Below are 17,388 nucleotides of genomic sequence, written 5' to 3'. Positions count from 1 at the left end.
ATATAAATATCATGAAAGCGATTCAAATGCAAAGTCTTCCAATACAGAGAGCTTCTCACAAGGTTTGACTGCAGATTGCCTTGTTGCCAAGAAAAAAATGCAACAAATCAACACCTCAGACTAAATATTTGCCGCAGTGGAAGATGTTTGGTCATCTATATGTAAAATTGCCTCTGATACTCATAATACTCATGCAAAAATTGTTGGTTGGTTTAGTCCTAACACCTCACTAAGTGTTCACAGATGGTATGAATTGTGCAGACATAGCAGTTCTTGCCAAACGCTCTCTTGAGATCTCCACATGTGAAAGTTTTACCTTCAGAGACAGCAGCACCAAGTCCAGGCTGAAGGACACTTTATAAAACAACAATAATAAAAAGGTTCATCTGTCAGTTTATGTCTTTAAATCTCCCTGTGTAAGTCTCATGGTTGCTTTTCATCTCTTTCTCACTCCACCCCTCTTAGCCCTTTCCCTGTCTTTTTTTTTTTCTTTACAAGCTGCTGACAAAATGTGTTTCCAATTAGGCAGGGAGAAGAGAACGACTCTCAGATATTCTCTTGGTAGCCGGACTTTTGCGTCATTGACAACATCTATGCACTTGTTGCTTATGTCTTCACTTGTTTTAACTTGGAAGAGATTTACAACAAACTCTCTTTTGTTGACCTGAAAAAGGCAAACGAAAAGAGGTGTTTTACTCATTAAACTGATTACATAAAACAAAGGTGCCCAACGATCCTCAGCTGTGGCATCTTTAATTACCCTGTGCAAGTGCGTGTATGTGACGTCACTTGCACACCCTTCTCGTGCTCTGTGTATCAGTGCGTGTGTGTAGGGGTGGGTGTGTGTGTGTGTGTGTTTGTGTGTGGCAGTCGTTTCAGTGAGGAAAGGAGAGAGACGAGCCAGCGCAGAGAGGCACGGAGCCGGAGCGGAGAGCATCAAGTTGACTACATTTGGGGAAAATCCTAAACCAGCGCAGGAATCAAGAACAGTAACACAAATACTAACAACTCTAAAGCACCGATAGGACGCGTTAGTGTGGGGACTGTGTTGGTATTTGGACGTAAAATGAAAGGTTTACCTGTCTCTTTATTGGATTTGGAGTCCTATTTGCGGCGGCTTTGACAGAGGAGTTGCGCATGCAGAGTGGGCTTTCGAATCGAACTTGACTTGGACATCCAGGATCCCTAAACGTCCTAAAAAAAAAAAAAAAACCCCGCTGGACATCATTAAACTGTAAGCATTAATGTTTAATTTCAATATCTTCACTTCTGATGAATTTACATAAAGTGCGGAAAACTGTTTTGTTTTTTTTCTGCAGTTGAAAATATTTAATCTTCTTTCGCACAGCCTGCATGAATAATGTAGGCATCTGTAGATAATCAAAGCATACCTGCCACGTAGACGTAGCGAGGCAGTGTGCGGTTCAGATAAGGGTTTTAATGCCACCGGCAGGTACTTGATGGGCGAACCGTTATTTTAGCATGGGATATGGTGTGGCATGGCCAGTGAGGCACTTTTCTGAGGACTTGTTGCGCCAGAACATGGCTCTTCCTCAAACCTCTGGGAGTAGAACAGCACTTGAATGAGGGAGTAAGCGGAGGGAGGAAAAGAAAAACGAGCTCTGGGACTTTATAAAAAAAAAAAATTGACATCTGTCTGTTATTTGTGCAGAAAGGAATTTGTTCTAAACATATTTTCTCAGATTCCTCCTCTGCTAAATGCACGAGCCATTCCGGAGTTGTAAAAATATGTTTTTTTTCCCCAACATTCAGCATTAGTTAGCCAAGAGGAAACCCTTAGTGGTGGGCTGAAAAATCACAGAAACACAATGGCCATGCCAGAAACATCTCTAAACTCTTTCTTGTGGTGCTGGGACCCCCTTTAATACTGTCAACTGTTTGTGGGAGTTAGAAAACCCCAACCGAGCTGTGAAATTTGGCCATTTTATGAACTGTTTTTCATTACAGTCAGCTGGAATTGCAGCACAGCTAAAACTGACTGACATTTCTTTGAAGTCAAGATAAGGAACTCAAGATGTATGAGCCAGCAAGGAAAGCTGGCCAGGGTGGAATAAGGATAGCGATAACTAGAGCTTCTTTCTATTTCACGAAGGGGATTCTTAAATATTTGTAGCATTGAAAACCTTTATTTAGTAAAGTAAAAAAAAAATGCTGTGTTGGATCCCGTTTTCCCTTCAGATATGCCTCAATAAAGGTGGTGGATATATTATGGACAGCAACAACAATCATGCAGGCTGTGGTGTTTGAACAATGCTTTGTTGGTACCAAGAGGCTCAGAGTGCCAACAAAATATCTATTACATCACCACATCCTCTACCACTGATGCAACGCAAGGTGGAATACAATTTAAATTTACTTTTTTTTAATTAATTTTTTTTCTGTTCTGATGAGACTGTGCCACTGTAGCCTTAGTTTCCTGTTCTTAGCTGTCAGGAGTGGCACTCAGTGTGGTCTCCGGCTGCTGTCGGTCATCTGCTTCCAAGTACGACATGTAGTGCATTCTGGTGGTCTGCATATCTCGGTTGTGACAAGCGGTTATTTGAAAAAAAAAAATTAAACCAATCTCCCCAATTCTCTTTGATCTCTTATTTTAATGAGGTATTTTAGTTAACGCAACTGTTAAAAAATTTACCATTTTTGGACCATTCTGTAAAACCGAGAGATGGTTGCGTGTGGAAAGTCCCTAGTAAATAAGTAATAAATTCTCAGATCACCAACAACCAACACATGTTCAAAGTAAATTTATTCCCCTTTTTTTTTACAATTCTGATGCTCTTTTTTTTTTTTTCTTTTCTTCTTTTTACTTCAGCAAATCATCTGTACTATGTCTAGATGCACCAAGTTGGATTCATGTGTCTGACTGATTGGGTATTTTTTCTATGAAGCCACTGAACAAACCCAATAAAGACACTGTTGAGTGAATATCATTGATCTTCTTCTTACATTAGAGTGGAAGAAGGTAAAAAAAAAAAAAAGCATGGCTACTGAGAAGCCAGTAGAGGGTTTAGATGTGATCAGTAAACCAAATCAACCTCTGTGATAACATCAGTAGCATAAAACACGCTAGATATTTATGCTTGATGGTGAAGTTTGATTGCATATTGGTGAGGGAAAAAAAGAAACAGTTTTGAAACTATGGGAATTTGGGTAAATATAAATGTGCATTTTCCACAAAAGAGACTGAACATTTTTGTGTAACACAAAAAAATTAAAGGCTAGATGAAGAAAAACAGTTCTGTAGAAAAAAGATCTGCAGGCAATTGTTTTCCCAGCAGGAGTTTGTCTTGCTGTTGTGGGGTTGTCGTATATCATTTTAAATTGGCACGCATGGAATGCACAGATGTTTGCAGAACTATCCATGACTAAATGTCAGAATTAATAAAGCTATGGGAGCATCTGCAAAACTCAGTAAGTCCACATAGAGGGATGCAAGAAATGTGTTTGTATGCGATATCCCATTGTTTGATATTTCAAGTTGTGATGTGAATTACAACCATGTCTCACCTTTGGTTAAGAATTTGCCTGGTCATGCATTCCAAAAACAACCAATTGCCATATTGTCTTGCTGGAAACCTGAGGAGTCTCAACCTTGATGCAACAGAAATATGTTTTCCTCATTGTGAAAAGTTAGTTTCCAGTAGCATCAGTAACTTCTGATCTCTGTTACCAGCTTCTTAATTTTTCAACAAATTAATCTCTTGGCTCACAAAAAAACAAACAAATGGTGTGGTTTATCTCACATGTTGCTTTCTGTAGGTTAAATTAGGATGAATATGAAAACATCATAAGAATATATGTGTGCTCTGTTTCAGCTATAAGTGTTAGCGTTGACCAAATTTCATAACGTAGTGAATTCCCAGTATTGTCAGCTTAAGCTTGCTGTCTACTATAGTCATTATTTTTGATGTAACCTAATGAGTGTTATCTCTTCATGACCTCAAGCAGTACTTGTTCAAATAGCTGAGTGTGTTTATTAGTTTGTTCACAAGAGAACGAGAGGACACTGTTTTCCGCCACCCACTGCCAAAGACTGCAGGGGGTCTTTGATGCCACAGGCGTCTGTGAGGGTCATTTGCACTTTGGCAGATAAAGTAGGTCAGTCACTTTCAAGCTGGTTTAATTGGAGGTTACATGATTTATTTCTCAAATTATCCACATTTGTTCGCATTGGTTTTGAAGTTAAAGCGAGTGAGCTAGAAGGACATTTTGAGTTAAAATACTTGTAGTTTGAGGTAGAATATGCCACTCTGAAATCATTTCTTCAGCTTTTTCAACATTAAAAAGCATTTCACCTTTTTGACAGTTTTGACCTATTGGAACATTCCTAAGATATAATTAATGCTACTGGCCAATTGATGACAAGTTCTGTTACTAAACAGATATTTACATTACCTTTCTGAATGTACAGGCACAAATTATAACGTATTTTACTGAAATTTTCTGTAATTGGCCAGTAGAAAGTACTTTCGAAGTGAAAATAAATAATGCATGTTTGTTAGGGTTTTTTTATTTATTTTTTGCCATTTGGACATGTAGGGACCAAATTGTTTCCCGTATATTTTTAGTTAAAATTTATGTCATGCCTTTTACATTTTTATTTGTGGAAAAAAAAAATTACCTCAATCCATTTCCTTTATTTTCAGAATTTGTTTTCCTTTTTTATTTTATCTCTCATAAAATAACAGTTACATAAATTGAAGTTTGTGGTTAGCATACGACAAAAAAGTAACGAGTCTTAATTACTGGTGCATTAGCCCTTTACTACCATCTCAGCCTTTGTGGAGGTTCATAAAAATAGAACATGGAGTAAGTGAGAGGTAGAGTTGATAAGGCATATTTTTTAGTATTTCACAGGGCATGTCTTGGTAATGTTATATATATATATATATATATATATATATATATATATTTAACTTAAGTTAATTTTAACAACCTTGTAAACAGTTAGGTGTCTTATATTCCACATGTGAGAAAAAAACATGAAATGCACATAGGGTCAGGATACTACGCAGCAGCTCATTGGTTTTCTGATTTGCTATTGAGCAATACAGGCAGAGAGTCCTTAACATACTCACCGGAAGACCTGAAAGGATTACAAATGCTTGCTCATCTGGGAGTTATTCTGCAACTTGCACGAGGCTTTAAAAGGAAAACAAAATTCGAAGAGTGAAGTTGATGCTTCTGACTTTTGACCTTCTTACCGAAGCTAAACAAAACTCCTGTTGCTAAGATGTGGTATCTCCCCTGCAGACAACTGCTTTATGTTTCCCTACATGAGCCCTGACATTCGTCAAGCAAAAGGGTCCTTGAAACATCTGTGCTGTGATTGCTGAAGAGCTTGATCTTTCCTCCCCCTTGTCTAAAAACTTGCATTCCACCCATTCTTAAGCCAGAGGTCCAGATTACTTCAGCACTCGTGCAGGTAAGAGTGCGTTTTGTGAGCAAGTGTTGCAAAATTAGATTTCCCTCAAGAGCAGAGAGATGACTCAGGGAAAATGCTTCTGTCCAAATAGTTTTACTTCTACGTGCATATTCTCATTAGAATACTTACATTTACAGTACTGCAAAATTGCCAGATACTGATATTGTTGAACAACTTCAGCTTAGTTTTAATAGATTACAGCAGGCGTTTTCCATCTACAATGAAATACATACACCACTGATATGATGAATTCTATACTGAATTCATTCATTTATCTTTATGCTGCTGACAGTGTTCTCTACTCTACTGCTCATTCGCCAGATGTAGGTGTTGAACAACTTCAGCTTAGTATCCGGAGACCACAGCAAGCTTTCTCCAAATTGCATCTACAGGTGAAGTCATGTGGTTTGGCGAGAATGACTGTCAAAACTCCCAAGTGTCTCCACTCATGACGGGATTCCTGTGTGCTAGATTACTGGGTTATACACCCTGCTGTCCATTTCAAAAAAGTCTGACAAATTATAAACCAAGGTTCAGTCAAGGTCAAACTAGAAACGTATCTTTCTCTGTGGAAGCCATACCTTTTCTACTTCTTCTATTAAAAAAACAAGACATTTATTCAAATGACCGTCCTTTCCATTTTAGATTATGGTGATGTCATGTACAGCAGCATGTAAACACTCTGAAAACACAACCTCCTGGAACAGTCTGCAATTTGATTTTTAGCTTTTAGCTCTCTTCGAAACTTGCTACTGTACTCTATATTCTTTCCTTAGCTGGTCATTAAGACCTTCTGCAACATTATGAAACTTTTTATGGACAAACGTGGTTGTTCAGACTGCTAGCCCACTGTTTCTTGGTCTATTTGGTTGACTGTATGTGTTTTTATTGTCTTTGGGAATGATTGCTTTGTGTAATGTTTATATTCTTTTGTTTGCTGTTGTTTACATTTTGTCGGCTCTTACAGTTTATAGCCATTTCTTGCTTTTTGCCTGGCTGCAATTGCAAGTGCCAAATTGTTCTGAATGTGTCCTGCCTGCATGTATGCATACATTACGTGATATCAGTTCTTAGTTGTCGTTTGTATCATTTCAAAGTGAAACACCTGATGTTAATTTGCTGCCAAACTATATTGAACCTAAATTTTACATTACATAAATTCCTATGTGTCCTATGTATGCATTAGTGTTCTAGGAGATGGAGGAATTGGTCTACCCTTGTAAACATAAAGAGACATCACAATGGTGAAACATTTGGTCGAAGTGTACACAAATCCACATCTTGATGACAGAAATTGCAAATGGTGAATCAGTACATTTCATGCAGACAAAATATCTATATTTGCAGTAAGAGCACACTTGCTATGGCGTGATATTGGCAAGCACTGGACCAAATGCTCTTTTGTTCTTGTGCTTTGTGGTTTGACATATAGAAACCTCAAAATCACCCATTATTTCTCTGCTAGCCACCCATTAACTTCTCTTATTCCAATTTCTACATCTTCAACATGTTTTGATATTATGTGAAGGGTTCAAATTACAAAAGGCAGCTGATGTCAGTCATGAGAAAGACAAAAAGAGGAACCAGAATATATCAAAAGGAAACTCTTTCAGTACAGCAAAATCACAAATATGTATTAGATTATTGTATTATTATTCTTTTTTTGCTTCTACATTTCAGCAATTTTTAGTTAGGAAGCTGTGGCAGTGTTTTTAAACGGATTCTTGAGTTTTTAATCAACAGTTACATTTTTGTAAAAAGGGACATATTTTGTCAGATTCCTTAATATTTAAACAAACCAAAAGACTGACATCCAAAAAGTTTATTTCCCAGCGGTTGCTGTGGCACAGGAAGCTGACCATCTACAATTTGGAATGTTGATGGTTTTGTCTTCCATGTGTTGAGGTGTGCATCCGCGAGATACTGACTGCCCTGCTGCCCCTTCATGCTTGAGCATGTTTGTGAAAACAACTTGTTTTTTAGAGCGTTATTGTTCTGCTGCAGTAGTGCTCAAAGAAAGCTCCTGACTGTGCAAAGACACATTGATAGTTTCTTCACGGGTACCAGGCCTTGTTTTGTAGGATGATTATGCGGGTAAACAAGCTAGAACTGCAACATAACAACCACAGTCTTGTAAATTGTCACTTTGTGTCTTTGTCATATGAAGTAAATTTACACTTTTTACAGTGGACCTCATGATGTCATTCTGTCAAATACTGTAAAATAGATTACAGTATAGTGGAAATAAGATGCATCAACATTCTGGTCATTAAGTTCATAGTAGGTAAATTTTATGACTAAATTCATGCTGAGAATGGGTAAAATTTTGGGAGATTGAAATTTGATCAGAGTGTGACATCTGTGTCTTTTGTTATACTGTAGTTGCAGAAACATTACTGTGTGAGCACTCTTAGCAACAAATTATCTTTTACATATTTCTCTTAACATTTTCAACAAGAGTTTAGACAGTTAGGGGAAGTAAACAGCTCATTAACACAGACTGTACTTTATAAGCTTTGTACCATGGACAACTTTTGTCTTTGTAACTATTTGTGTTTGGAAGACACTTAGGCATGTGTTGCTGTTTTTTTTCTTCTTTGGTTGATAAAATGTAGCGCATGTGTACAAAATTTCTTGAGTGTAGCATTAAGATATGTGTATCAGCTAGTAATGTATTTTTCTTTCTGCTATGCTTCAGTTGAAACAATACTTTGAGTGTTTCATTAAGATGAGTATATTAGCTAGACGGTAACGTATATTTTTCCCTTTTCTTGTATTTCAGGTACAAAAATCCATCTGTAAAAGATATTCAGCTAAGAAAAGGAATCCTTGTGTAGAGAGAGCTTTTATTAGATGTTTGCTGACTGCCTACCTACACACAGTCACGTATTGTGACAGACCCAGACTCCAAAATCACACAGTTTGAGATTATGACTACTTTATTCTGTTTGTGAAAATACAAAAGGGAGAATTCTTCTTATTTTTTGGCTATTGAAATTAGATAAATATTACCATATATAGACAGAAATAGACTGGAATATAGTACTTTAATTAGACTCAGGACTTCCGGTTATGATTTATCGAGCCTTTACTCTTTTTGTTAAAATAAGGTTTGTTTAGCACTCTAAGATATTACTAGAATGTTTTTGAGTTTTGTGAACTCAACATTGTGTTTTGTCTTGTCTCTTGAGTTAAATGTTGTGCAATTGAAAATAGTAGCTTTGTGTCTTTTGTGTACATTTCGGAATGTTACACACACTTATCAATTCTTATGAAATACTATGTTTCTCTTTTACATAAAAATTCCTCTTGTAAGTCGCTAAGCCTTACCAAACTTAACCTTTTGAATCTCGGCCCTATTGCAGAACTTCACTTTTTTATTTACTGAAAAGCAGTAGTACTTTTGAAAAGTTAGAGCATTACATGAGTAATGAATATGAATACTTTTGAGTCAAACATTTTGTGGGATACATCACTGATGCAATGCTTTATTGCATCCAGGCCCATGTGATGTAATCTGTGTCAAAGAGTGTGATTTCAATACAGGATGGCTGAGCACACCCTACAATAAACCGAGGTTGACACATATGGTAAAAGCTGTTTATTAGAAGAACTGTGGTTGTAACCTAGTAGATGGAATGATCTGAAATTCCAGATATCAGATTGGAGAAAATTGCATTTACACACGTTTATATTGCTTAAACTAGCTGCCACAAATGTTGTGTTTTAGTGTATAGTGTGCGAAAAAAATCCCTGTATTGTTCTCCTTATGTATTGTGTGGCTGGCAAAGGGTTGTTCTGGAAAATTCCCAGTGAACATGTGCATTTCTGAAGGTGTTTTATGTGTTTCATTTCTCAGTTCCCTGCTTTTAGGGTTTTTCCATTCTGATGAATGATTTTTTTTTTTTCATGCAAGTTGACCAAATAGAGCTAACTCAAGAGTCAAATATAAGCACTTTTTGTACTTTGTCCATAATTTAATATGAAATATTGGTTAAAATATAAGGCAAAATGCAAACAAGAACACATTAACCAATGAAAGAAAATCTCCAAAAAACAAACCAAAAGCTTTTAGATATTGATAGATGATGTCACTAGATAATATTATTTGGCATTTGCTACTTTCCCTGTTGTGTAAATTATATTGTTTTTCTCACAAGACAGAAAACGTAAAATTTTTTGTCCTGTTCTAGGATTATGTAAAATCAACCTTTTTGAGTTTTGGATTATGTAATAATGTTTTTTCCTGATCAAAAACTTACCTAGAGTGTCATTTGATTCTTTCATGCATATTTGAAAAATTAGGTCATTGTGATTGATCATTAGTATTGCATCTCACTCACTGCTGGTATTTATTTGATATAAATGGGGGGAAAAAATTATTTTGGAAATAGCAGCTAGTAGCTAACATATAAGGGGACGCTTATATTGTTGTTCGTCACCATTGTCAGTCAAAAGCAGCATAAATGTCACAATATTCAACCAAACTGGAGTTCTTTTTCAGGGAATAAGTTCATATTCCCCTGGCCGGCTGCCTTTTAGACTTAAAGCCTGCTTGATACAAACATTTGAAGCAGATGGGCCTGACTGTAGCGAAAACATGTTTTAAACTCTACACTACTCGGCTGATAATAACCCATAAACTGCAAGTTTTGTTATCACTGTTGTACATTTTTAAAAGGATTTTATTTATTTATTTTTTTAAGTAACCCACTCTGTCTGTGGCCTTGAACAAACCAATGCTACACTGAATCTAACAAACCTCATTTACATGCAGCTACATGGTAACTCCTCTGTGCTGATAAAGAATAACATTTTATCTTGCCAGAATGCATCCAAGGAGGCCTCCCAATGAGCTACTGTTTTCGAAGGGTGACAATATTCTGATTTAATGGCCTGCAGTGAGATTCCACTTGATCAACAGGACTTTATTTTTCATAGCTACAAAATAGGTCTTGTCACTTCATAATGGTAATTATTTATGGCTTTGGCTCCATCAACACTCACAAACCAATAGTGCTTAAAATAGATCTAGCCTTTCCCCAGCAATAAGTCACTTTGTGTTCTTATTGAAGTAGTCACATTTAATGACAGTTTTGGGCTTTATGTATGGAAGTGCTCAAGTGTTTGCAGGATATCATCCACGGACATGCAGTGACTCAGCAGCTGCTCCATGACACTGTGCCAACTCTCTATCCATTCCTTGTCTGGGGTTTTTCGACGCATTCCAAGTGTCTGACAGTGTATGCTGGTGTGAGATGGCTGGGTGCATGTTGTTAAAGAGAAAGTTGTAGAATGAAAGCTTCTATGTGAGCGTTTGTGAGTTATGTGCTTGCAGACATCCTTTTTTCTTTACTTTCTGGGGAACGACCGAGGGAACAATGGGCACATTGTGTGGACTTCTGGCAAAAGGCAGGAAGAGAGGGGGAGATGTCGGGGGTGATGTGTAGAAGAGTAGTGAAAACTGTAGAAGAGTGAAATGACATGAGATTTTATAGGCCATGAAGGAGACACATGAAAAGACATTTGAAAAGAGATGAAAACAGAAGACAGAGGGAAAATAAATGTTCACTTTTACCTCACGTACCTCATTTTAACCTACTGTACCAGGTTAAAATAATGTCAAATGAAATTACATGTCCATAAATGGTTTACATACACTGATTAGAGCAATTAATGTCATTTTGCTACTTAAATTATGCATTTGAGCTGTGATGTTTGAAACATCTTCAGTTAATTTCAAAAGCTAAACTCTGAAAATCTGGTGTACAAAAATTAACATGTTGTGAGTTTTCATTAATTCACACAATTCCCATTTATACTGATGGGCCTAAATTAAAACATGCAACTAATGTTTTCAATAAAAATTCACTAATTTCAGATGGCAGAAACTCAACTTTTATTAGTCTCAACTACATAATCAGTCCAGTAATAATCATTTCTTGCCTTAACAATTTCAAAACCAGTTTTGATCTATTTGTCTTGTCGGAACGTTCTTTTGTTTCTAAGTTACGAAAGTGTAGCTGTTTTATGTGAAGCCAAAGAATTTAGAAATAGTCTTTGTTCATTATGCCATCCATTGACTAATGAACCAGTACCACTGGCAGTAAAACAGCCCCACAGCATGATTCTCCCATCACCATGCTTGACAGGGGGTACAATGTTTTAAAACTTAAGTGCCTTACCTGAGCTTCTAAAAACATACGGCTTCTTAGTGGGGCCAAATAGGTCACACTAATATGATACTTTTGTCTTGTGATAATATTCTCTTAAAACATTGAAATAGATTAAAATTTCAATTATATTTCGATTTATTAAGATGTTTTACAAATTTTATGGTATGACTGAAGTAAAGGTTATGTAGAAGCAGGGCAATGACAGAAATAGAGACAAACCCCAATACCAATAATTCAAAATGCCCTGATCACAATCAAGATTAAAATATTTTTGGAAAATTTGTTGCAACTATTCATGCATGTAAACCTTTGGTAATAGCTGTAGCTTTAAAGTATTGAGTCTGAAATGTTGTCATTTCCATGTTTTTTGGAACTTATTGTGACCTTATTTGGGTTGTTTTTTGTTTTGTTTGTTTTCCCCTCTAGCCATCCGGATATCTTGTTTACTTTTTTGCCATCATAATTTTATTCTCAATGGATTTAAAAGAGGAAGGAGATTTTTTTCCTCACTTTCTAATTAATACTACTTATTTTTGTTATTTAATAAAGTCTAGACCGATTTGTTTTTTTCTCCATGATACCCAAACAACTGTCCACATAATCAGAAGTTGTGTTTACCGACTTTAGATAAATTAAGCTTCTTGTCGCGGGAAAAGTCATAACGCTGAAAATGATATTTCCTTTTGAGTAGAATAATTCATAATTCTTCATGTTTTCTGCAGTTGTATTGAGAGACATAGTCTCAGATATTTCTGTGGAGTTGGTTTTAAACAGCACAGCTGCAGGCTAAGTTGGAGACTTATTACCAACTGACTGGATGAAGTTCCTGTTTTGTTTTTATTGTTTTTACACACATTATAGAGTTGCTGTAACTTTTTTGTATGTTGAATTTTACAGCATGCCCACAATGTCGTAAACACATCTACGTATAACATACATGGATGTTGCACAGATTGTACTACAAAGAAGCATTCTTATATTCGCTGTGCAGTGAATATAACACCGGATGATTTTAACTACTTTTTGTGTAAAGTACAAATATTTCTGTGAGCAGCTTGTCTACACTAAGCATTTAGGTGTTTTGAATTGAAAGTACTTTAGATAGCTGCCATGTGTTTTAATTTGGAATAGAGATGTTTTACTTGTTCCAAAATATAGTTAATTGCAAATGTAAACACATCTACAGAACAGTTTGGAGCTCTACAAATGAGCTATAGAGGCTGTGTGAATAAAAATATCAAGAAACATAAATACTGACTTCTTTAATTTGCAAGTTGCATTTGTGTAATAATTTCACCCTTGGCATAGCTTTGAAATGAATCATCACCAGCTTATCTGTAAGAGCACTGTGACCCAAAGCTTCTAAAAGATCCAATATTAAGAGGTCTAAGATTAAAAGATTATTAAAATGTCAAAACTATTTCAGGAGTGTCTGAAACACCAGCTAGCACATTGTTGCCCCTCCATCACCTGCTGCTATATCCAAACTTAGTCTAAACAGAAACACTAGAAGTGCTTGATTAGCTTATTTGATCTTTCCTTATAGATTGTCAGCATAATTTTGACATCAGTAGACATTATACCAGTGCGATGGGGATAATAAAACAATATCATACTTTTCACCTGTTGAACGACTTTGATAGCCATCTCAATATGGTTCCTAAGACAGTATCTGTTTCAACACAAACTGAAACAACAAGATAAGTGAAAGTAATAAAACATTAATAATAACTAATGATGAGCATGGGGGGTTTCATTGTCAAAATCTAGACATTATGACAATGAAACATTTAATATGCATGACTTTCAGATTAATGCCATCTTCTCAAGTAACAACTTATTGTTTAAATCCCAATAAAATCCAGCAATTTTACAGAATTCATAAAAATGCAAATATATTTCATTAAAATCAGAAAATAATGCTAACGTGTTTTTTTTATACTATGCCACCAATTCTATACCATGTAAAAATGCTTAAATAATAATAAAAGCCACACAATGCCTTTTTGGTCACATGTATTGTTGGCAGTTTTGTCTTTTCTGTGTTTTACCAATAAATCTTAGCTTTTACTTTACAATGAAAAGTTGACAGACCATTACCATAACTGACATGCTCAACATGATATTCTATTTCAGCCAGAATGAGACATTTCAGTGGATAATGACTACAAACAACTAATGTGAACTACCAGGTAAACAAGATTTTAGTTTCCTCTTTCATATGCAACCTTTAGGATAGCACAAGCATAAAAATTCACACTGTGAAACTATGATGATGTGTGTGTGTGAGTGTGAATTGTCCTTATTGTTCAGATGCAGCCTTGCTGTCAGTGCTTGAGTAATGACCTCACTCATATGGATTCCAGAGTGGTCCTTTCATAGCCCGTTGGACACACTTCCACACACAAAACACACTTGCCCCCTTTCTCCCACCTAGCCAGAGATTAGCAGACCTCACTAACCAGTATGAAGTGTGTACACATAATAAAATGTTGTCCTCTATCTAATAACACTGATTCTCTCACTTCTACAAAATTCCTTCTTTCATTTCCACAAAAAAACATCAGGTTACACCTAAATATGTCTCTGAAATGTTCATTTTTCAAAACATGTACATGCACACACCCAGGTTGGAGAAACCAAAATCCCCTTTCTTGCTTGGCCCGTGTCTTGCACAATCACTCTCTCTTTTACAAGACACACTCCCCAGCTGTTGGACACAAACACAGTGACATGATCTGCTTTTGCAGGCTCCAAGAGGCTGATGAAAGTGTTGGGAATGTAGACCAAATGGCCACTGACACTTCATCCAGTTTGTACTACTGGCTTTTGACCTATATCAAGCATCTAATACCACCCTGACTCTTCCCAGATGTTTAGTGGCCTTACACCACACAAGACAAGCAGAATAGATTAGCTTTTATCTCCTCTGGTAGTTGTCACTGAGGCTCCCTTGTTCTGGATTTATAGCGGGTTGGGGTTGCTGATACTATTGAGATGCTGCTTGTGCCGTCTTCTTATTGCTGATGCTGCTTCATCAAGATATAATGGTTGTTGGAAAACCTCAAAATTACTTGCAGGTTAAGAAATGCCTTGTATAACTTTGTTTATGTACCCAGTTAATATATCCATACTAAGAGAAAGTGAATCTTGAGACTATGGAGCTTGTTCCCTATATGCATCTCTGAAATGCATGTGGAAAAAATCTACTGTATTGGCAAGTACTAACCTGAGAAAATACAAAAGCTGATTGAATTTTCAGTGCTGCCAGGCTTCCTGGCAAGAGCTCAAGAGAACAAATAATTTTTAGCAAGGGTAAAAATAAGTTTTTAAAATATGTAACTTCATTCGTCACTAAATGAAACAGCGACCGCTGTCTAAGTAAAGCACAACACATCACAAAGGACACTTCTCACCCCAGACATTCTCTGTTCACACCGCTGCCTTCAGGCAGAAGATACAGAGCAACCAGAACAAGAACCAACCGTCTCAGAGACAGTTTCTACCCGATAGCAATAACAAAACTAAATGCAATCAAAAACAACCATTAATCATCATAAATGATGTATGTGAGAATGTGGCTGTTCTTATTTATTAGTTTCTTTTTTTTTCTTTTTTTTTTAACCAGTTATTTGTTATTTCTTACATTGTGTGTGAATTGTGAGACGGTTATTTTTTGCTTTTAAGCATATGCACTGACTGATTGCACTTTTTAAATTTCGTTGTTCTTGTGACAATGACAATAAAGATTTATCTTATCTTATCTAAATGACAATCCACATCCGGGTAATTTAACCTCAGTATAGTGCAGCATGAACACCACTTCCTAAAAAGCTGAAGACAAGTTATTTAAAGATGCACTGAAGAGGCCCTTTGTTCCCCTAGAGAAGTTGTAAAAATCAGTGGGAGAATCTGTCAACATGACAAGTATTCACTCTACAAATTTGACATTTTGAAAGAATGGCACATCACTGTTTTAAAAATTTTTTTAAAAGTAATAGAAAAACAATATAATATAAATAAATAATATAGAATAAATAATATTTGTTTGTTGTTATTTTACAATAAGATATGTTAAGATGGTAAAAAATTTTTTAAACCCAATCATTTATAAAACCAATTCCCATACTCTGAAGGTTCCTCTCTCGCCTTGTGACCTATGGAGAAAGCTGTTACAGATGACTGATGGGTGGAATTCCAACACGTTTGCATATATGTAGATGTACCATATAAATCATATAGTATTGCGCTGACGTCCTAGTCAATGCATCTGCAGATGTTTTATATAAGCCAGCGCCAGGAAATATGAGAAATGAACTGCATCTGCAAAGCCCTGATTTGACTTACTTGGACTTCCTTCGTACTGCCATTGGGGCACTTCAGTGCCTAAACACTTGTTACACATCCGCAGAGTAAGCATTTTTTCCACAATGTCAATATGCTGAGGAAGTTTGTAGCTCATGCAGCGCTGACTTCAACTGAGAGGCTTCAAACTGTATCAGCTTTTGTTTATGCAGCACTGACCCCTGAGAAAGAGGTCGTGATCTCTATTGTGGGTTAAAGTCACTTTTCTGAACTATGTGACAATTCCCCTTCAAAACATTTCCTACAAATGACATTTGCACCTAAGGTTAAGGATAATTATCGACACACTTCAGCCTGTGTTCTCTGTTGTTTTTGTAATGCTAACATGTTTTCGTTGTATAACGGCAAGCAAATGCAGCCTTTATAGATTTTCATATCCATCAAAAGGAAACTTATGTTTAAACACAAACGCTGACCTTTGACCAAAAACCTTTAAATCTTATCTTCTAATCTTGCCTTTCTATTCCCCTTCATTTTTTGCAATGCTGTACTCGCTGCACACTCTTTGCCTGTCTAATTTACACACAAACAAACAACCCTCTTCCAGCCCTGAGGTCCTGGTTCCGGTCTGGGGTGTGTGAGAGAGCAGCCTACGTCTGTGTAGGACTGGAGCTTATTACACCAGCACACACACACACGTTTCTGCGTGCCATGTTTGTTTGCGTGAATGAGCTGACACTAAGCAGTAGGCTCCTGGTTCTGCTTAGTTTCCTTGGGGTCCTGAGAAGCATCTTACAAGGATAGATGCTCACAGTCTTAGACTTGATGAGAAAAACATTTCTAGCTCAATTTTACACCAAAGTTTATTGACACAGCTCAAACACATACACACACAAACACGTAGCCACAAGTTTATGGCTTGTCGCACATACTGGGGATTCATCCATGCACAAAAACACACCAGTCTTGTGCAGCCTTGCTGTAAACTTTGACTTGCAGACAGCAGCCAATAGACAATCATTTCAGACGCCTTGCTCTTATAAAGCTACTGCTTCTGACTTAATGGTAGCTGTTTTCCATATGTGAAGCAGTCAGGGTACCACACACACACCCTCACATTAACAGCAAGCAAATAAACTGAGTGTAAAGCCAGAAGGATTTTTTTTCTCCATGCTTAAGGTCTGGCTTACCAATATATACATAAAACTGTACCTAATGAAGAAGGAATCTTTTTTCCTAAAAAGAGACAAAATCATAGTTTAAGAAAGGTTACTCTGTGGAAAACAGAGACATTTTGACAGCTATTACTTGATTTAAAATATTTAGTCTGAATGCACTTTTTAACCATATGATAAACATGGACTGAAATTAATGGGATAAAGGGAGATTCACAAGATTATTCTGGTAAATTTGTATCAGACTAGTACAGACTCAAAAATTGAGATGCTTAATTACTTTGTCACC

At 36.5% G+C, this 17,388-nt stretch overlaps 1 protein-coding gene across 1 annotated transcript in view; it reads left to right on the top strand.

Moving 5' to 3' along the window:
• The first annotated feature begins 568 nt into the window (after positions 1-568).
• Positions 569-17,388, top strand: part of lpar1 (lysophosphatidic acid receptor 1) — a 37,075-nt gene continuing 20,255 nt past the window's right edge. The window contains exon 1 of the mRNA XM_028025741.1: positions 569-1,234. The gene's annotated coding sequence lies outside the window, so the exon portion shown is untranslated. The remainder of the gene's footprint in view (positions 1,235-17,388) is intronic.

The sequence above is a fragment of the Xiphophorus couchianus genome, chromosome 8, assembly GCF_001444195.1.
Source record: "Xiphophorus couchianus chromosome 8, X_couchianus-1.0, whole genome shotgun sequence".
NCBI classification, from domain to species: domain Eukaryota; kingdom Metazoa; phylum Chordata; class Actinopteri; order Cyprinodontiformes; family Poeciliidae; genus Xiphophorus; species Xiphophorus couchianus.
The sequence above is the reverse complement of the archived record's forward strand: the minus strand, read 5'-3'. Positions and strand labels throughout refer to the sequence as shown.